Below are 22,429 nucleotides of genomic sequence, written 5' to 3' on the forward strand. Positions count from 1 at the left end.
TAAGATAGCTTGGACCAAGACTAGATATCCCCTTTCCCTGGGGTGTCTTCTAACCCTTATGCTTCTTCTTTTTGGCATAGTGATTTCTAAATAGTTCGTTGCACTGTGACAAAATTCCTGTAGCAATTTTTCTTGTGGTTATTTCCTTGGGCACTTTTATGCTTTTTCGCAATTCTACTTTCATCCTCACTTCAGGCATTGCTGGGTACACTCTGGTGAGTATTGCTGTAGCAGTTTAAGATGTGTCTGCTTGTTCTGCCCCTCTGGTGTGGGGTACTGCTTCACCTCAGAGCTGTCAGAATGAGCAGGTGCTGAGGCTTCTACCTGATGACAAAACCAAACTCATAGATAGTTGATAAAGATGTATCTGAATTAAGACATTGGGTTTTAATTTTGTCTTAATTCAATGTCAGGCAAAATACAGGCACTCATTTCCTTCTGTTGACTTTGGTGGAGGGATGAGTGCACCCTCAGCAAGTCTGCAGATGACACAAAGATGTGGTGCAGCTGATGTGCCTGGAGGATGGGATGGCATCCAGAGGGACCTGGACAAGCTTGAGAAGTCAGTCTGTGGGAGCTTCATGAGGTTAAAAAAGGCCAAGTGCAAGATGCTTCATGTGAATTGGGGCAACTCCTGGTATCGATACAGACTGGAGAATGAATGGATTCATTACAGCCTTGAGAAAAAGACTTGGGAGTGCTGGTGGATGAGAGGCTGGACATGACCTGGCAATGGACACTCATAGCCCAACCATGTCCTGGGCTGTATCCAAAGCAGTGCAGGCAGCAGGGTGAGGGAGGGGGTTCTGCCCCTCTGCTCTTGTGAAACTGCACCTGGAGTATTGAATACAGCTCTGGGGTCCTCAGCATGGAGAAGACATGGATCTGACTAGTGTTGCAAAAATTATCAGGAGGCTGGAGCAACCCTGCTGTGGCTGAGAGAGCTGGGGTTGTTCAGCTTGGAGGAGAGAAGGCTCCAGGAAGACCTCAGTCTCCTGGAGGGGCACTTTCCAGTGCCTAAAGGGGCTACAAGAGAGCTGGAGAAGGATTTTTGACATGGGCATGAAGTCAGAGGACAAGAGAAATTGGCTTCAAACTGAAAGAGGGTATGTTTAGATTAGATACCAGGAAGAAATTCTTCCCTGTGAGGGTGGTGAGGCACCATCACACATTGCCCAGGAAGCTGTGGCTGCCCCATCCCTGGAGATGTTCAAAGCCAGGTTGGATGGGACTTTGAGCAACTTGGTCTAGTAGAAGGTGTCCCTGCCCATGGAAGGGAGGCTGGAATAAGATGAGTTTTAAGGTCACTTCCAATTCAAACCATTCAATGATTCTGTGGGAGCTCCAGCCTGAGGTACCAACTAACAGCTGCAGAATGGAAGTATCTTAAACTGATGCAGCTGTTGCTAAGTGACCGAGCCAAATATAACATTTTAGTTTAGCATTTTAATTTAGCAATTTTCACACATTAATATAGCATACAGGTGTTAATTTATTACATTAGCTATAAATATGTTTATGTTCCTTTTTATTTTCACTTTGCATTTGAGATCATCTGGCAATAACGGGAGGAAATAAATTGAAAATTAATTTGTCTGGTTTCACCATTTTTTTCTCAGCTGATCTTGTGGTATGTTTTGCATCTTCTTGCCTTCCGATTCCTTAATTGCAGCTTGCACTTGAGAAAACAATCTAATACTTGAATTGCAAGCTAGCCCCAGTGAGAAGCAAATGACATAATTATTTGGAAAACCAATCAGGAAGCATTCAAATCTTCCTTGGTGACGTGCCTCCTTTAGTTGTGCAGCTTGCTTCCTTCTGGATGGCAAACATCAGCGTTGAGGTCAGCCTGGCACTGTGAAAGTGCTTACTTGGCATTTTGTGGTGCTGCTCCTCTGCCAACGTCAAACGGATTTAGGCACAGCAGCCCTCACATGCTCGTGCTGAAACCTGGTCGGCTCTGAAACAGCGTGTTAAAACAAGAGCCAACAGTTTGATGCACAGCTGAGAACTCAGAGGCTGATACAGATACCTTGCAACTGGATACCCATGAGAATTAGAGAGCTGAACTGAAAGAGATTAAGCAGCTCTTTGTACATTCTCCCCTGCAAAGTGTAAGGAACTGAGAGCTTCATTGTTTTGTAACCACTTATAAACGAAAGGGGAAGAAGAATTACTTCAGCATGGGCTTCTTGAATATGGTTTTATGGAAAATGCTCTTCCCAGGAATCTAGCCATACAGGCAAAATAAGAAATCCTCAATATACAGATTTCACAACAAAAGCATTGTCCATCCTGAAGCTTAAATGTTCCCAAACCCAGTTTCCCTTCACCAAATAGCTTTGCCTTCCTGTTTCAAACACTGTCTGCATACATCAGCATTTGACTCACTTTCTGCACTATTTTTTGAAAATCATTTATCTTGGACCTCTAGGCCCTTTTTCTCTGGACAGCCATTTGCACCTTCATCTCTGTGTGTGATAAAGGCCACTGTCACCAGAGAATCAGTTTCAGTATCACAGTTTCCTGCAGGGCTGCTCTCTGCGAACACAAAGCCTGTGGACAGAGGCTGCCCATTGTAAATGGCAATATTAAATATTTCTTCCCTACAGTTCACCTGCCTGCTGAAGATTAGTTCTGTGTATGACTGCAGGGCCAGGTCCCTTCCACAAGGTTTATATTTGCTGTAATTGGAAACTTTCAGAGGCAGCTTAAAGGAGTGATTTAGTCTGAGAGCAGAAATAGGAAGTAGGAACTCCTGGATTCAAAAAGCATTATTACAGTAGTTTTGCTGCAGAGCCTGAGGCTATGGATTGAGCTCTTACCTCATTTTCTCCATCTGTGATACAGCTCCTAGGATGGTTTGGGGATTAATTTATGTTGATGAAGTTAATTACTTGGTAAGTATGTAATAATTTGATAAGAATCTCTGCATATCCCAGAAAATGTGGCAAAAAGAAAGGCAAAATAGCCATCCCTAAGACTGTTAATTAACAAACTGAGACAAGATGGTGAGATTCAGGATAGAAACCTCATCAGAGATATTATGGCCAATTACAGCCAGTGCAACTTGGCATTCCTCTGATTGCAGAGGCAACTTGACAAGAATGTAAAGTTAGAGTTTGGTGTATTCCTGAAACTTTGGTTTTATCCTGCCAGTTTTGGAAGACCTATGTGGTATGCTGAGGCAGCCAGTGAAAAAGCTCAGGGTGTTGTGTGTTGTTATTTAGCAGTTCCTGCAGGTATATACAAGGAATCTATAGGAAAGGATTATGCAATAAAATAACTTATTAAGATTTCCTGTGTCCTGCAGAACAATCTGTGACTCATCAGCAATTTGGACAGCACTGAGATGTACATCATATCAAAGGAATTCTGCAGGGCCAGCTCTCTTGACAGGCTTGTTGTGATCTATATCTCTGGTGTAACTCTGGTTATAGTGTGACCAACCAGTATAATTAAATTATCAGTGTCACTGTCCTCAGCCAAATTGCCCCTGAGCTTGTGTAGCTCCCTCTATTGGGTTAACTATCAAACCCGCCCTCTACCCTGCAAAATGGGTGCTCCATCTCTACAGCTTTTTGATGAGTTAATAACTCGAATTATCTTGCTGTTTCTATGATATTTTGTCTGCTCTAGGTCAGTTCAGATTATGTTGCTGAAGACCTTTACTTTGCACTTCAATAAAATTTTACTGCACTGATGTTTGAAGCTGCCATGAAACCTCTCACATTCAATGCAATTTTTCCAAAACATTTGAAGTCAGCTACTCTATAATCTTTCTGTTACGATCCACTTAAGCCCTCTTGGACACAATGCAAATAGGTAGAAGTGAAGGACAGAGGTTTCACATTTTCAAAGCTTGCTTGTGAAACATCCGAAATGCCCAGAGACACCATGTCTGTCAGTGCTCTGCAGTTTTTGGTTGCTATTCATGTAACCCAGTGAGGCAGAAGAGCAGAGATAAGGGAAAGAACAGGGGAAGATTTCTCTCTGCAGTTTATTCTCCAGGGTTTTATTCAGTCCAGTTTTAAATGGCTCAAGCTACTGAAGTGATTCAAGCTATGACATTTTGGCAGGGTGTGAAACAAAATCTGGCAGAGGTGCTATGACTGAAGGGCTGGTTTTGTATTCTGAAATGTGTGGCAAATCTTTCACTGGCTTCAGTTAAAACAGGATCAGGTCTTCAGAGTCATTCAGTTTGAATAAGCTCAGCAAAACCAGCAAAAAAATCTACTTTTGTGATTTTTTGTAACAGCCATTACGCTGTTACAATCTCTCTCAGCCTCACCCTCCTCTGTTTATAGTGTCCTCCCATGCAACTACGACTTTCTGCATAGAAAAATGAGCTGCTTTTGTTAGGTTTTGAGTAATAAATAGCCCTGGATTAGTAGTTTCTGTCTGATGTCTCATTCAGACTGTCTCTTGCATTACCTAGCTATGTCTTTAAGCCCTGATACCGGAAGTGAAAACTCTCCAGAGGCATTCTTTAAAAAGTCAATAAAGAGAGGAAAAGCTAATTGATTTTTAAATTATTTTTATTCTTATTTTCTTTGTATGGTATCCCATTAAACTCGGAGAGTCTCTAATGAAAGGTAAGTTTAGCACACTTTCTACACGTCCGGAGTTGTGTCCCCTTGATGTTATGCTTTTTTTATTTCTCCTCACTTATAGGTAAAAGAATTTTTTTTAAATGGCATCATTCAGAATAATTTGGATTGATTTCACTTTCAGTAGTGTTATTCTGGTTGTCTTTCTAGTTCAGCAGGAGTTGTTGAGCCCAAGGAACATGTAAATCTATTTCTACCGTGTTTTTCCACATTCTCACAGAGGAGGATTTTTCTCATCATAGGTCTAGAGTAAACAACAATTAAATAAATGGAAAAGTGATTCTGAGTGTCTGTTATAAAACCATTGCAACTCTGTAAACTAAATCCTGGAAGGAAAACTGTCATGGACTTGTCTTTTGGGAAACTTGTTCTAGGTAGCAAATTTACATTTTGGGCAATATTGAGGGGTTTTTTTTTCAGATTTCTTTACACTGAGGAGAGAAAATTTGAGTTATGCTTCTGGGACAGTGCAGAGAACCAGTAGACACCTGAGGCCAGGACAGTCACCCAAACAGTTCTAAGAAGGCTGTGCTGCACAATATCACAGTCCAGGACCTCGTACTGGTGGCTGAATAAAAGCCAGCAACCACAGATTGTTCTGTGATTTCTGCAGGTATTTTGTCACTTGGGAGACAAGCTCTCATGTGCTTGAGATGTTTGCCTGCCTGCCAGTACTATGCTACTTTCCACACTTCCTTCACTGGCAGCAATTCCTTCATGCTCCAAAGGCCCAAGTGAATGAGCAGTATTTATGACCTCCCCCTTCCCTCCCCTCCCTCTCAGCAGTGCCCCTCTTGCTCTCCCTGGGTGCCTCGTTCTTTGTCTGCTGCTGCCTGTGCTTTGTAAAGCAGAGCTGCTGCCACCATTCTTCCCTACAAAAGTGGTGAACCACTGGCACAGGCTGCCCAGAGAAGCAGTGGATGCCCCATCCCTTGGAAGTGTTTGAGGCCAGGTTAGATGGGGCTCTTAGCAACCTGGTCAAGTGGAAGGTGTCCCTGCCCATGGCAGGGGAGTTGGGACAAAATGGTCTTTGAAGTCCCTTCTGACCCTACCAATTCTAGGATAATTTCCAGTCAAGATGGGACATGAATCCCTAAAAGAGTGTCTAAACCATATTCACATCCTTGCCTTAGGATGGGTGGTGAGATCAGGGAGGAAAGGGATTTTCAAAGTGAATGATTAAATAAGGCTGGGAGGTGGAAGGAAGGGGAAAGGGGAGGAAGTAGGAATGAGTAGATGTTTTTTGATACAGCTGGAGAAGAATAGGGGCAGGCAGGGATAGGGGTTTTTTAGACTGCAGGCAGAAGGAAGTTTGATGTAGACAACCATAGTTATGACTGCAGTTGGGAGATTGAAAGACAAAATTCTGAACCAATTTCCTGGTTTTGGAGCACATCAGTACTGTTTTTAATATCTGGAAACAGGCTCTTCTGTTACGGCACTCATCTCCACAGAATCTTGCACAATGTAGGATTTAAATACAAATGGTCAGCCTGTGGTGTGAATTCTTATAGCTTCAGTGATTGACCCAATGTGTTTGAAGTTTAATCCTTCCTCCCACAAAAAAAGAGCTTACAGCATTTAAATATGTTTTTTACCCAAGATTACCAGTGCCTAGTAATATTTTTCCAAAACCCAAGCTATTTAGATCATTGAGAGAACATACAAAACGTAAGGCAAACTCAGGATTCTGTACAGCTCCAAAGAAACTCACAGTGCAGGGTAAAACTCCTCCCTTGCTTTTAAGCTTGAATTAGCAGTATGCCTCAAAACTCAGATATAAGTGTTTAAATTCAGCTGTTAGCTAATGAATCAAAGACTGACCTCACTGTTAAGCCATTGCCCATCTGTATTTTATGACTTCCAGAGATACACAAGGCTTCCAGAATCAAACAGTCATTTGTGGCTTCCCTAGTATTCCCCGACTTGCTGACTGCTCACCAAAGCACTGAGTGCTCTTAGCTGTCTCTGTGCAATTTCCTGGCTAAAGGAGATCTGGAATGTAAAAGTGTATTCATCACCAGAGGTTTTGCAAGATTCCAGGACTTCAATGAAGCGGTAAGAGATTATTTAAAATTGGAATGGCATGAAGGTTCCTCTGAGTTTTCAACCAGCTAGGGGGTAACTTAACCAACAAGTAAGTAACCCATAAGAAGAACCAGAATTATTTGGGATATAAGCATTAAAAAAAAAAAAAAATGCACCAAGTTGTAATTACTGTTATAACTGTATCAGACAGATCCTGACCCTTTACTGTGAGCTTCTCAGTACAGAAATGAATGACTAAGTGGCAAGTGGGAACATGTACAGTGTGATACCTTAACCATTTATCCGAGTGAAACAACTGCATGTAGTCAGATACTGAGAAATGTTTTTGCATACGCTGGATTTTTCTACTTCAATGCTAAGATCAAAAAAGTGTAACCCAAAGCCAGCTTTGCTAAGATGGTGACCCTGGTTCTTACTCCTGTATTTGAACTCATTCTAGGCAGAGAAATCATAGCAAACCTTTCTCCAGGATGGTAGGAGGTGTATGTCCATGTTAAATATGCAGCAGAGATAATGTGCTATTTGTATACATTTTGGAAGTGATTTTAACTTCTGTTGTGATGGGTATTATATACCATCTAACATCAGGATATATGAAATAGGAACCAGATGCTGCTCTGTGCTAGTCAGGTGTTCTGGCCCTTTTTTTATTTTTTACTTTGCTTTTCTGGCACTAAATCTCCCTAAAACTTACTGAGGAAATGAAAGATTGTTGCTGTCATGCTTTTGTGTGTTTGTTTAGCAAAAACATTTCTGCATCATAGATTTGTGTCCAGAAACACATTCCTCACTGCTTTAGTGTACTGCATTATCTGGACAAAATGAAAAGGAAATAGTTGTGATTTGAAAATGTTTTACATATATTTTGCAGAGCTGTACAAACTAATGTGATATGTAGGGCAGCGATGAATCATAGTCTGTCTTCTTCTTCACTTCACACCACTATAACAATATTACTTTGCTGGATTGACTTCTGATTTACTGGGTGAAAAACCTCCAGGCAGTAGTGTGCTGACCCACCATCACCTTCAGTTTTGCTTGCTGGTGCTTGCTATTTCTGCATCTTCACAGTAAGATATTTGTCTGAAGAACTTTGTAATTGTGTGTTGTATAACCATAGGACTCCATTTTTCTTTTTGTCTTTTTCCTTTCCCTGCTACTAAGACCTATAGACCTGTAATTAGTTTTCAAGTCATTTATGAACTCTGGTTTCTTCCATGTAGGCTGAGTCCAATTTGTCTCTGTTTGCTTGAGCAGATTAAATGAGTGGACAGGTTAATGCAGGTGACTAAGTGGGCACATCCTAACAGGTTACTGTCCCTCAGCTAAGCTTCAGCTCCTGTGATTTCACCTGCATCGCGTCAGCCAAGATATTTGGGGATTTCATCTGGCTAAAAACACCTAGAAAAACTCCAAGGTGGACCAGTTCTTTGATCCCTTCCATTACATAGCTGCACAAAGAGCTGTGTTGGCACAGTGCAGGGAGTAGCTCAGGAACAGAGATGCACAGCAGGAACTGTTGATACTGGTGCTGCTGACAAAGAAGAAATCATCAGGCTGTGCCCTACGGCAACTGTACTGCTTGTTCTGCTCTGTGTCTGAAGGGGAGGAAAATGCAGCTCTTATGTGATCGCTATAAAATCGATTGTTCAACAGAGTTGGTCTTTGAGGCTGGGGCCTGGTGCCAGGTTTCTTCCCACAGAACACAGGAGACCCTTCTGAGGTGTCCCAAAAGGGACAAGAAATCCCCTTTTCCCTCGATATTGGAAAAGGGCCATCTGACTTTAACCTGAGTGCAAAGCAAGATGGATCCTTTCCCTGAAAACCCCTGAACACTTAGCTCTGAGTGCTTAGAAATGCAAATAAAATGATTTACATTTCACTCATTCCTTTCTCAAGTACCGAATTCTGGTTTGCAGTGGTAGCTTTATATCCTATTCTTATGCTGTTCATGGACATCTTCCTCCTTTCATTTAGGAACTCTATCTGAAATATCCAGCAATAGTTTCAGACAAAGGAGACTTGAATTCTGGGTAAATTCAGAAAACTCTAAATACTGTAATTCCTGGATATCTCATTTGGATTCCACATTACTACAGAGCAGGAAAATAGCAAAATGTAAGGATTCTTAAAGTTTTGGTCAGATCCCTTGCCAGCAAATATACAAAGGCTTAATTGAAAGAATTTCTGGACTGACTTAACCTGCGTATTGATTGTCCCCGCTCAGTTCAGTTGTCTCTTCTCAAGGCTGAACATGCTCAGCTCCCTTGGCCTTTCCTCATAAGAGAGATGCTCCTGTCCCCTCACCATATTTGTAGCTCTTTGGGCAAACACTAGAGTTATACAGGCCACTGCAGGAGCTCCATGTCTCTCTTGGACTGAGGAGCCTGGCACTGCTCACAGATGGATCTCCCCAGGGCTCAGCAGAGTGCAGTGCACCAGGTGTGTATGGACCAGGCCTTAGGTCAGACACTGCAATTACCTGATTTATCCATTCTCCCTGTGGCTGAACGAATGTATTTGGTAAAACGTCTTGTCAAACAGGCATTTTATGGGGTATTTTGGGCTGCTCTCTTGCCTGGCTTCAAAATTGATTGTTTAAAATTGTCAGGGTGCATCTATATTTCTGGAAAGGTGTTAGGATTTCAAGCATGCTACTAAAGGAAGTCACTTTTCAGCTCTCAGTTCAGGGCCAAAGGGTAACTCTTGGGTTTTAACTCCAGCTTTGAAGGAGTCTCCTTTATGGATCCAGCATTTAAGCTAAGCTGCATGGTTTTTGCCTCAGTTCCCACCCTCTCTGTCCCCCAGCATCAATCCCGTGTGTTTCTGGGATTCCTGACACAGCCTGATCCTGTCTTTGAAGTGATGTGACTGATACATATTACCCTGAACTACATGAAAACCTTTATGTTGCAACCAGACTATGGCCAGACTAAGGTGCTTGAGGGAGCTCATGCAATCTGGATTTGAATCCACTGTTAAATGTATCCGACAGAGGGAAGTGCTTCCAAGTGTGCAATTCCACAGCAGGTTCAGCCGGCTGAAATCAGCTCTGTGGCATTCCCTATCGGTCCCAGACCTCGAATCCTCGCTTCCTCCATTTGTTTATTTTCGCGATGTTAATTTTCTGCTGGTTGAGCTGCCAAACAAACTTATCACGGGAACTGATAAATGTTGCTCCAAGGGGGAAGGGCGAGACGGTGGCAGCGCTGTGTCAATCTGCCTCGGTGTAAGGCTTGTCTCCCTTTTACCTGCTCCACTTCAGCATTCCCCCTTGGCTCCTGCAGAGAGCACGTCCCAAGAACTCTCCTGGAGAGCCCTGCGCTGTACGTGCGGCCAAACCCCTCCTCTTTTTCTCTCCAGGCACAGCACAAGCGCTGAGCCCAAAACTCCTGTTAACTGGGGTGACAAGTTTCCAGCAGGCTTTGGCTCACGGGGAGAGGGAACACCCGGATCCCGGCAATATAAGGTATAGCCGCCTCGGCTTGTGCAACCCGGCAGCGAGGGCAGAGCCCGTTTCACTCTTGCCTTTTTTGGATCTGCCCGCACACACAGTGCTCAGCACAATGGAGCCGGCTCCGCGCTACCAGCGGCAGAAATAAAGTCACCGCGGCAAGGTACCACCCCCCTCCCAAAAAAAACTTTCCATCTCGGGCCACTCGGCTGCTGCGACGCCGCCGAGCGGAGCGGGAAGGACCTGCCCCCTGCCCCGACCCCGTCCCCGCTCCCACCTTGGCTGCAGGGGGTGCGGGGCGGCCCCCGAGCCAATGGCCAGGGCAGGGCGGGCCCGCAGAGGGGCGGTGTGCGGGCAGCGGGGCCGGGAGAGCCGGGCAGCACCTTGCGGCGGGCGGAAGGTGAGAGCGCCGCGCCGGGAAAGGGGATTTCCTCGCTGGTTTTGTAACCGGGACCTTTGCGCAGGGGGTGAGCGGACGGGTGCCTTGTTCTTCCCCTCTTCTCTTCTCTTCCCCTCTTCTTTTGAAATTTTCTGTTAGAAGAGAGTACTGAGCCTGCCTTCCCCCTCCTGCCTTCCCCCTCCTGCCTCCCCCGCTCATTCATTTAACAAAGGGAGTTGTTCTCAGCCCCGGGCTCTGCGGGCGGGGAGCCCTCCGGGGCCGCGCTTTGGGGTCCCGGCGCACAGGCTGGGATGTGGAATCGGGGCTCAGCCCAAGCATCCCGTCCCGGCTTTGGCTGGAGGGGCGGGCGCCTTGGGCAGACACAAAGACTTGAGGAGCTGGACCCATGCTGGGCGATGGGGTGATGGAGCCTCGGGCTTTGTGTGGCTGGAGAATGAGGGATGGAGAGGTGGGAGCTTGTCTTTTAACCCCTCCGCCCGCGTGTGTGTGTGTGCGAAACCGCGGCTTTTTGCGAGTGAAGTACTGAAAAGCGAAGCTGAACTTTGAGATCGTGGCATGTAATTCAGATTGGAGGGAATGTCAGGTGGTCTCTAATCCAGCCTCCTTCAGAGCAGGGGCTTCTGCCTGGGAGTGGGTGGCAGTGAAGGGACATCGGAGGTGCGTGGCACCTCTGGGTGCTCTTGAACGCACCTGGGAGCTCGAAGGAGGAGGCAGCACCAGCAGGACCAGACTTCAGGGGCAGCAGCGCTTCTCTCTTCTGCTGTGCATGGAAATGCCTCAATCCACAGCTCTCCCATGCCTGCAATCCCTGCTCTTGGTGCTTTTGTTATCCAGAGGGCTTAAAATTCATGATTGTTGGGAATAGCTGGCTCCATCCGTATGTGTGTCACGGTGCATCTGCTCCTGCTGAGCATTACTTGATTCTTATTCCGACATTGCCTCCAGGAGTTCTTTCTTCAGGAGCAAGATTTATAAATAGGTGTCAAAACCTGGCTCCTGCTCGGGACTGGCTGTAAGGCGTGTACTTTATGGGTAATTATGTATGAGATATGTTTACTGTGTGTGTGTAAGAACAACCATAAAAGCTGTTCAGTTAGCCAAGCTTTTCCTTTTCAAAGTGAAAGCAGGTATTGTAGCTGGGTGAAATGGCTGTGTCGGGCACAGACGGAGGAATGTTTGTTTTCTTTGCTTGCAATTACTCTTTGCCCGGTGGCTTATGGATGCATTTCACTGAATCACCTCCCCCTTCTCCGTCCCTGGAGCTTCCCGGTGCTGCACACATTACCCGGCCAAGCAGGGAGCATCTTCCTGTGTGCTGCTCCAGTATCTCTTAAGTGTGGGTGTGCTGATCTTGCTCTCAGCTTTATAGGGTAAGGCTGGAAAAACTCCTCCTTGTGGAACAGTTTGTGTGTGTGTCCGCTGGATGCTTAGAGACTGCTCTTCCCTGTGCATTTTTTTGTGGGTAAGTCAGAGAAGTGGAGCTCATCTCTGCACAGAGAACAGAAGGTATGGTGGGAATTTGAATGAATATGTCTAAATACCAATTCTGTTTAACTCTGGATTGCCTGTCTTGTGCCACAGAACAGAGTTTGTTCTCAGCTGTACTGTATAGCAAAGTTGGAGTCTAAGACTGGACAATAAACCACCAGGTGATTTTTTTAGCCTTTTTTGAGTCCTATGGGGAAGGACCCACATCTTTAAATGGGATGATATAACTACCATTCTTTGATTTGGAAATGAGAGCCAAAAACAAACTTGAAGAGAAAATGCTCTTGTGGCATGACAGGAAGAATGCTTTTACTGTTTTTTGAGGAATACTATGTGCTCTGGATGTTGCTCAGAAAAAAAAGAATAGGGAAAAGGGAGGCTTTTAGTTCATGCTTTTCTGTGCATCGTGGGGGTACTAGAAGAAATATGTGACAAGTCCAATATAACTGCCACAAGTGAAAATATATTGCTTGCTTATTGTGTTTCTGACTGCCTTGCTTGCACTGGATTGAAAACTGATGCTAGCTGTCTTTGCTTGAGAGGCCAAAGAATTGTTTTAGTATCCTTTTCCGGGTCTCTGAAGGGAGACCTTTTCTCTCAGCTTCGATTCCAATGCGTGAATTTCACCAGTTTGCTGACTAGTGTTTTGTCTTTTATAAATGTGAGCTGCAGTAAGGCTTCTTTCCTTATTTTTCCCTTTTGTGCACCTGTCTCACTTCCTTAGTGTGGGAAGTTTTGTAATTTCAAAAGCTTGTTGCTATGGTCCAATTTCCTTATATGCTTAAGAGTGTAGAACAACCTAGAGCTGAAATAAACTTTTCTCAGTTGAAAAATACAGAAATGATCCAGAGCTCCACCCTCAAAGTATTCTGGTTTTACAGTTCATCCTGTTAACCGCAGATAACAGAAGCAAATAGACTTTGTAAAGGAGCTGACCAGTCTTGGTGAGGATGTGCAAGACACAGACTGAAACCAGACAACTAAAAATCAGCCATATTTCTTAAAAGCAAGTCAGCCATTGGCCCTCTGACAGGTATAAGAATGCCTGCTGTTGGCTTTTTACCTCTATGAGAAGGCAAAATAATACTGTGTGCCAGAACTGTGTTGTGTCAAAGAGTGTTTTTCTATACTTGGCAATGAGCTGAACTAATTTTCTCAGCCTGATGTCTTGGCTTGTATAGGAATTGGGGACAATGTCAGCATGTTCTGCTTGATGCTGAGGGCTTGCTCTGATGGAGAAATAGTCCAGTGTGTGACTCTTCTTATGCACTTGAACAGCTCTCACCTGGTTTGTACCCCTGTTCCCAGAGATGGGAATGGCTGGGGCTGGGTGGCAGCAGAACTGGGACTGTCAGCCAGTGCTCACTGATTCAGCACAGAAGTCAGTGATCAGTTCTTTCCATCTGAGATTAAGGCACATGATGCTCTTTGGGAATCAATAGGTTAAAAATACCTGATGCTGCTTGTACTGTTCAGATTTTCATGCAAACTGAAGTTCATATTTGAAATTCCTGCCCTTAGGTGCAGCTGTGCACGGCATGTGCAGATGTGAATGTTGTGGCTGTGAGGGGTAATGCCCAGTGTTCCAGTGGTGATGGTTGCTCCTTGCCTTTGTACAGGAAAGGGAGCTGGCTTTTGTCCCATCCCACCTCAGGCACATCCTCAGAGGTGTGGATGTCTTTGGGTCCTTCCATGGTCTGTCTTCTTTTTGGCACATGACACTTCGAGCCTGTTACAGTTTCAGGGCCCTTTATGGGATCCATTTGCTGAAAACGTGGATGCTCCAAGCTCAAAACATGGCTGCTCTGAGCTGAACATGTCTCCCCAGGCTCCCAGTATGACCTGCAGAGAGAAAAAGGCCCTTTTAGGATGTGCCTTGTGTCACCTTCCTATAGGTATTTTTAAAATAGGTCAGAGAGTTGCACTCTAAAAATGCTGATTCCTCTTATAGTCTCCCTGATCTCCTCTGTCTCCCATGTGTTGTGTTGTATATTGGAGCAGCTGAGAGGAGTTTTACCTGCTCCTCTCACTGTGAGGAGGCAGGCAGACAGCACTGCTAACAAATCCATCAGCAAAAACACTGTTGTAGCATGGCTTTCACCCTTTCTCTTCATTTTAGCATTTCTTTGTTGGGGTGGGGGAAGAGGAAACAAACAAAAAAAACCATCTGAGAAGTGGATTTCTAGGGGAATTTGAAGAAGAAGTCCAAGTATTCACTTCTGGTTTGTGTACTATTAATACACTCTTTCAGGCTAGCAATCCAAGTGTTCCGGCTTCCACTTGTACGCCATCAATCTCTTGTGTGTAGTCTGAGATGCAGGTTAAACAATAACTTCATCTCCGTGGTTCCTTTCCTTCTTGCAATCTGTACTCTTTGGACCTGCCATATAGCTAGTTTGTTTTACTCTTAAGCTGGTATAACTGCCTTTAAGCCATTCTAATTTCCTACTTCCTGTCAGAAGTGGTGCTGAATCAGGCAACCGTGTATCATATTAGGTTTCAAGAAAGGAAGAGAAAAAGGTGACCGGTGTAGAAAAAAAGTCCTAACTTGTGAAAGTTGGGCCAAATCATAAGGCTGCAGAAGAAGTAACCGAATGTACTTTCTGGAAAGAAATAATTTCTGCCAAAGTAGCCCTTTGTGATCCCAACTACCATAAGAGAGACAGTGCACAAAATATATTGTGACTGCCTTGAAGCATACGGCATCTAGCTGCAAACATTCCTTGATCTTGGTGGGCCTTCAGCTGTGGGACTGTGAGGAAATCAAGTGGGGAGTATATGCTGCAGGAAGGTGGGGCATAAAGACTTGTGTCTTGGCTTTTTCCCCCCCTCCTTTTTCCATAAAGTCTGTCCACCTGTAATGTAAAAGGAAAACAGGGAAGAAAAATAATTGTTATTCAAATTGTGAGTGTTTTGGGAATGGAGAAGTTTTCCAAGTTTACCTTAAGGCTTTGTTTCCTGCCCTTATGAGCCTGCTGCATGTAGTTACAGTGTCTGTCCACGGTTTACTCCTGATGGCACTTGATGACTTTCCAGATGGCAGCAAAGAGAAGGAAAATCAAATACAAAAGGTTAGAACACAGTTTGACAGCCTGGCTTGCTAAGGTCACAACACTGCTTTGAGTTACTTTCTCTAAGCATCAGTAGGGCTTTGCACTATTACCTTTCTTAATGACTGCAGTGGTACACCAGTATTTTAGATGATACTTCCCTTACAAGGCAAAGCCAATTTCTCAGGGCTGATGTTCTATTCATGAAGTAAGAGCTGGAGTGAGAAATATTTTTACTTGAACCAGTGGCTTGCATCATGTGTTTTTTTTTTTTTTTCTTCTTTTGCATATTGTGTAATACAAAATGCCATGTCACTTATTTAGCATAAAGAAATTACAAGATAGATAATTATTTGTACCTACGTATTCCCAAATGCACATTCTCTGCTGATCCTAAAATAAGAGTGGCTTGGCCTCTCTTCTGTGGAAAGAGTAGAGAAGTGATTCCTTTTGTAAAACTTGTATTTAATTTCCCCAGCTATCTGTAAGTAAACATTACGCAGTCTTGCCAACAAGTTCAACTTGAAGGCTTTGTGCCAGGATGATTCTACAATTTGCCTTTAGTAGGTATTTCAAGAATGTCATTTTCCAATCATGCTTTGAGAGGCTAGAAATCACAGCTGAATGTGGAATTCATGCGCTTCCAGAGTTCAAACTTGTTTGGGGTGAAGCAAAAGCTGATTTTCTTCAGCAGCAGAAAGGAGAGATAGTCCAACCCCTCTTTCCCAATTCTCTGCATAGTACTGAAGCTGTTAGATTAATTCAGCTCAAGGCCCTGTGCTTACCTGTGTGAGATATTTGAGGCTGTTACAGAGCTCACTAATGCCAGCATGTGTCAAAGTAGAAGAGGAAAAAAAATGAGGCCAGGCTCATGATGTACCCTCTGGTTTTTTTGCTCATTAAACTGGTCACCTGAGCCTGAACTCCCATGTCCCTTCACAATAGAAGGTGGATTTGTCAGGTAACAGCTGCAAAGACCAGGGAGCACATGGCATAAAGAGGGATTAGCAGCAAACGGACACATCAGGATTCAAGATGCAATATTGATTAGCTCATTAAAATTAATAAGATGCTGAATTATGAAAGTCCCATCATATTTTGCACTTCTTCTGGAAATAGAACAATTTATATGTCCTTATCCTTTCAGGAATACCTCACACAAGACAAATTTTGATGTCATTTTCCTCTGCAAATCACAGAATGTGTTAACTTTTAATAGAGCCCAACTTTGTCAGTGTTTTATTTAGTAAAACATTGTTTTTGGTAGGACAATGTTTTTAATAGACTGGAAGATGTAGGCATAGGACTAAAAATTTTCTTTTATTGAGAGTGATCTAAATTAGTGTACGATTGGGCTAATATTTTAGGTAGGGTCAATAAATAGCAAATATTCACATACAGGCCAATTTTAGCAAGTCACATGAATCTGTTTCAAAATACAGCACACAGAGGGGAAACCCTTTGATTTAAGCTCAGGAACTCAAGCAACAAATACATGAAAGGGCATGTTGTTTCTAGAAAGGAAAAGAGTCAATTTTTTCCAAAATCTTCAGAAATATGTATATGGTCTCCAATAGTACACAAATGCAATTTTTTAAGCTACAGATCTCTTTGCCTTGTGGAACCTTTAATGACTTAGAACTGGATTTCCAATGTGAATTTCTATGTTTTACTAAGTACTGTGGTGGGTGTTTGCTTGTTTATGTTTTTCTTATTTATTTCTTCATATCTTTATTAAAGGCTCTGCTTGAGAGGATTTGAGCCACCTGACTTATGGTGATTCTTGCTGAAATGAGAAACTGCTCTGGGAATACTCAGTTTCCATGCAAGAGAGAGGCTGAAGGAAGATAAAGGCATAGAACTAAGATCCTGGGATGATGCTAAGTGGATGGCACATCTCATGGATGTGGTCTCTGCTATGTCTTTTTTCTGCAGAGGTTTGATTGAATTTTTTTGCCACATTGCCCAGGAGAGCTAATTTTCCTGGTTAACCACAAGCTTATGGTTCCTATCCATGTTTTACCTTGCTGTTGTGCTCATCTTCATTCCCACTTTGGAATAAGATGTGTGTTCACTTTCAGTGCTGCTTCTCTGGTCTCATGATCACAGCAGATCACAGGTGAAAATGAAAAAAGTTTTGGGAGCTGAACTCAAAGGAGAGACCCAGAAATGAAATGGTGATAACACCACAGAGTCCTTCATCAAAACTGTTCTCTTTCTGATAATCAAAGTCATTGGTAAGGTTCTTTGGTAAAATGTATGCAGTTGTGGGTGTGTGTTAAGGTGTTTGATGCTTTCTGTTAAGCTCCATGATTCTAGAGATGTAAAAGCTATGCAAAAATATGTGTCATATAAAAGAGACTTCTCCCACTCCTATCTGTAGAGAGAAATGACAGAATTTGATTCAAATGTGCCTTGAAGGCTTAAATAAAGAGATTTAAGCACAAAGAATCTTTGGTTTGAGCCTCCAGTTCCTAATTTTGGGTGAGGAAGTGACGGTATCTACTACCTCTTAACAGTGAGTTACTAGCATTATAACTTAATTCTCCAAAATCACTGAAGTCTTCACTGAGTAGCCTTACAGAAAGTCAGAGAAGTGAGGGAAGGAAGGAGAGGAAACTGCAGCACCAGCAAACAAGTATTGTCTCAAAGTTATCTTGATCTAATATAAAAATCTGCATTTTAATTTCTGGCTCATCAAATTTCTTATTGTTGCATCAGCCTATATGTCTTGGTAATAAGGTACCTGGGAAAAATTGCAGTCTCTTACATTTGTGTGTGCTATAAATTCTTCTGTGCAATTTTGACTCCCTTAGTAGCAGAGAGAATGAGTAAAAAGGCTGTACCATATTCACACCAATCAGCAGGAGTCTCATGCACTACCAGGCCACTGCCAAAAGACTCTGAAGAAGTGAGGCTGGAAGTACTTTTCTAGGTCTGCTTTAATTCCTTTGAATATGTTCCTAAACCAGATTTTAAAGAGTATGAATAAAATTAAACTGACATTTTATCTGGAGCTGTAACCTCCAGTGTCAGACTTTTGTCTCTTGCCATTTCTGGGAGCCCTGACAACAGTACTGAACTTAGCCTGCAGTGTGTGTATAGGGGAACTAGCTTTTGTATTCTTCCTGTTTGGTTTCTTTTCTCTGCTTCCATTCCTTGATCGTATCTCTTAAAGCATTGTTTGTTAGTTTGTTTTCCTTTTGCCTTTCTACAGAAACATTGTTCATCTCCTGCCTATCTTTACTTTCCCTGGCCACTCCTAAGACTGATGAGAAACAGATTCCTCATACTTTTGTGATCCTCAAGATACTGGGCAAGCACAGATGAGCAGCAGGGAGGTAAAATATTTTGTCCTCCACCCCAGTAAGAAGCATCTTCTTTGAGGCTTGGGAGGAGGATGAAGATTGGATAGGGGAAGAAGCCCATTATCTTGCTCTATCAAGCAGGTAGTTTTGGTGATGAGATATCTGGAAATATTTAAATCTGTAGATTTTATTAGAAAGGCTGAGGAGGTAAGGGTAGAGGTGGGAATGACAAAACAAACAAACAAACAAACAAACAAAAAAATCAGGACTTGATCCAAGAGGAGAAAGCAAACAACTCAAGATTTCTTCAGGGCTCTCCTGCAAGACAGAAAATATGCAGCAGTGTACTCCTCTGTGTAGGCTGTCTTTAAATGGAGGCAGACGGTCACAGGCGGTGTTTGGATTCCAGGTTCAATAAAGGCACATCCTTCCGTTAGAGGAGGTAAAACAGTGTCACTTGTTAGAATTCAAAATCCTTCTCTAAATGCCTCAGTGACTTGTCATCAGGTGACTCACTGCACTGTCATGGTTGGGCTTCTGGCTTTCACTTAAAGTTATACTTGCTGAAACAGTGTCCTGCCAGCTCATATTAACAGTTCCCCCTCCCAAGCTTGTTTCCAATTTACTCATGGTGAAGAGGGGATTTGGGAGTGTTAGGGCAGGAGAAGGCTGCAAGGGCAGATCAGAAATCTCACTACCTTGTAGACTTCAGAATGCCAGCTTTTCATTTGCTTTGTGTGTCTCTGAAACAAGTCCTTGAGTTGCAAAAAAAAAAAAAAAAAAAAAAAAAAAAAAAAAAAAAAAAAAAATTCAGAAGTGATGAGCTGTAAAAAGCTGTAAGAATTTAGTAATTTACTTTGTCCAACCAAAAATGTCTTTTTTTTTTTTGCAGGCAAAGGCTTCTTTTAAAGTTATTTGCTACCTTAGAAAAATGTTAATGTTGAAATGCTCTCAGTTTGATTTCCTTTATTTCCTGCAGTTCATTAGGTGATCATCAAGATCACTTTTTTCTTTGTTTAATTCACATATTATTTTTTTTTCACAAATTTAATTCACAAATTATTTTCATAATTTTATTCTGGGTGACCTTTGTGTTTTTTAAGAGCCAATTCTTTCTAACACTAGGTGCATCCTGCAGGAGCCCTTCCTGCCTTCTGATCCAATACTTATTCATCCTGGGGCCTAGTCCAAATGCCACCAACAGTGTTTGTGTGGGCTTTTTTTGTTTGTTTCAAAAACATTTCATCACATGATGACATATGGCAGCATTAAATGTGTAAACATGCAGTTTAGGATGTAATGGTCATGAAGATGAAAAGAATCTCACCTGAGCAGCAAGTGGCTTTCTGCTTTTTACATCATACCTGCTTCAAATTTAATATTACAGTGGATGCTTTGTGTTTCTGATGATGTTGCTTTTTGAATCCCACCCTGTTATTTTGGCTCAGTATTGAGGAGCAGTGACTTCAACAAGGTGATCTCATCCAATGTGTGGTGTGGCTGTGTTTGTTTTTGAAGGCTTGAGATCCTGTTCCATCTGCACTTTCCTGTAGCTGTAGGTAAATCATCTGAAATCCAAGACAATGAGCATGCCTGATCTCTGTGCTCTGAACCTCCTTTCTCATGAATTCATGTGCTTCCCTTCTGTGGTGGGGCTCTTGTGTGCCTTGTTTTTCTTTTCTCCAGAGTGTGAATGGGGTGAACAGGGAAAGGGTTCTCTATAAAGCATAACCTGTGCTAGTTTCAGCATAAAAACTCTCTCTGTGAGGGCTCTAAATTCCTAATGAATTAACTACTAATTTTGGAGGAGACTGTGGTTGACTTAAGATTCCTCTTGACTAGCATATGAGAAGCTTGTGTTTTGCTTTTTCTTCTCAAAACCAGCTTGCACTCCCCTCCTCCCCCAAACTATAAAGCAAGGATGTGGCTGTTGGCAGCTGCTTCCTTTTTGATGTGGTCAACTCAAAATTAACATTAAAAGTATAATTCTGAACTTGCGTTTTCTTGGAGACTGAGTGCATGATGAAAGGACAGGAGGGATCTCTCTCCACCTGCTAGGAGTGTGCTCTTTGCTTGAGTTTCTTAGGAGCTGAGATGGGAGGATGAGGCTTGACACAGCTGAGCTCATCATGGCTCACAGCCATCCAAAGGCAAGGGTGCTTTTCCCTTTCAGCACTTGGCTCTGAGCTGACCTGGCAGGAAACTTTGCAAAGCAGTGTGAGTGACTGTAGCTGTGGTGTAGTGTTAAAGATCACAGAGCTGCCTGCAGGTCTGAGAGCTGGAAGTAAGGTCTGTAAGACACATGGTGAGATCTAGTGGCTCCTCAGAACTGACGCTCAAGTAAGTGCCCCTTTACTCTGTCATTGTGGTACCTGCTGTATACAGCTTTTTATTTTGCTTATTTTGTTCCTATATCTCTCTGTCCCGCAGCTCTCTGAATCTCTAGCACCTGCCCAGTCAGCTCCTGCGGGACCTGCTTATGCTGTAGGTCTGAAAGTCCTTCGTGCAGAATAGATTTTATAGAATCATAGAATTGCTTGGGTTGGAATGACCTTAAAGGTCATCTAGTTTCACCCCTCCTGCCATGGGCAAGGCACCTTCTGCTAGAGCAGGTTACTCAAAACCCCATCCAGCCTGGTCTTGAACACTTCCAGGGATGGGGCATCCACAGCTTCTCTGGGAAACCTGAGCCAGTGCCTCACCACTTTTATAGTAAATAATTTCTTCCTAATATCAAACCTAAACCTGCCCCCCTTCAGCTTAAGACCACCCTCCCCACCCTTGCCTTGTCACTCCATGCCCTTGTCAAAAGTTCATCTCTAACCTTCTTGTAGCCCCCTTTAGGTACTGGAAGGGCCTTTAAGATGCCCCTGGACCCTTCTCTTCTCCAGGCTGAACAGCCCCAACTTTCTCAGCCTTTTGATTTTGAATCTTCTTTAGCTGGCTCTCTGTCTTTAAAAAATGTCTTTGTGAGAAAGACCCTGACAAAAAAAAAATCACGATTGGATCATGTATTTCTCCCCATCCCATTGTTCTGCTGCACTGAATCCTGCTTTGATTCCATGTGGAGGAATAATTCTTGTATTCCCTGCCATGATGTGGGGACTTCTGTGCTTTGCCTAGTGGGTTAATTTGTTAGTGTATCAGAGCACTTTGGGGATTTTCCTATCACCTATCTGGATAATGTCTTGTGTTCTGTGTTATATTTGTTCTAAGAGGTTTTTCAGAATTGAAATGATTATAAGCTGGGCCCAAACTTCTTCTGGTGTTCAGCTTGAATTGTATTTTTATTCTGAGACAGAATTAAGCTGCTAATGCTGTAGCTAGTCTCACTAAATTAAATAATCTTACTGTTTTGCTGTTCCCCTTCTACCTTGCAGTCCTCCACTTCATAGCCAAAGTGCTATAGTGTAGGAGTTGTACAAATGTTTGATGGCTTTTTCATGAAGGTGCTTTGATTCCTTGTCACTTTCCACCTAAACACTGCCAGTAAAGGCTCACAGTGAGCATAAAACACAACTGTGCTGGAGAAATTATATGCTTAGTTCTGTTATATAGGTGTATAGGGCAAACAGAGGAGTAGCAAGCACAGGAGGAGTAGGAAAACACATTTCTGATATAGCATAATGTCATTTTATCTCTGAATACCCGGCAATATGTATAGAAAGACTTCAGCAATATCTGTGCCTCAGAATTCATAGCCAAGATGAAAACAAAGCTTTCATGTGGCAGGAACTGTGCAGCAGGTATTTGGTAAGATCTGCCTGGCATGAAAGAACAAAACCCAGAAGTCATGGAGGGTTTTTTCTTTCTTTTTTTTCCTTTTTTTTTCATCTTCCCTCCACCCCCCACCTTTTACTTTTCCCTATTTTAATTTTTCCTCTTTCTACCAGGAGCCATAACTCTGTCAGTAGCCTGTGTGTTTCAGTGGGAACATTCAGGGACTGTCTTAGCAGCACTTGAGAGCCTAACCTTGAGAACAAAAGTAGTGTTTCATGTGGTTACGTACTAAAAGATGTGGGTAGGCATCTAGTGGGAATCCAGAAAGCGCGTGGGCGCTTGATTCCCTC

The 22,429-nt window shown here is 43.0% G+C and overlaps 1 protein-coding gene across 7 annotated transcripts in view; it reads left to right on the forward strand.

Moving 5' to 3' along the window:
* Window positions 1-10,469: 10,469 nt before the first annotated feature.
* The window catches only part of PAK1 (p21 (RAC1) activated kinase 1), a 75,418-nt gene continuing 63,458 nt past the window's right edge, over window positions 10,470-22,429 (forward strand). Inside the window, exon 1 of one of the 7 annotated variants that reach the window (XM_083884850.1) lies at window positions 10,470-10,513. The gene's annotated coding sequence lies outside the window, so the exon portion shown is untranslated. Of the gene's footprint in view, window positions 10,581-11,150; window positions 11,171-20,590; window positions 20,700-22,429 lie in introns of those variants that run through there. The other 6 variants (XM_083884846.1, XM_083884845.1, XM_083884849.1 and 3 more) reach the window with 6 other exon arrangements.

This window comes from Zosterops lateralis (genome assembly GCF_965231275.1).
Source record: "Zosterops lateralis genome assembly, chromosome: 2".
Classification (NCBI taxonomy): Eukaryota; Metazoa; Chordata; class Aves; order Passeriformes; family Zosteropidae; genus Zosterops; species Zosterops lateralis.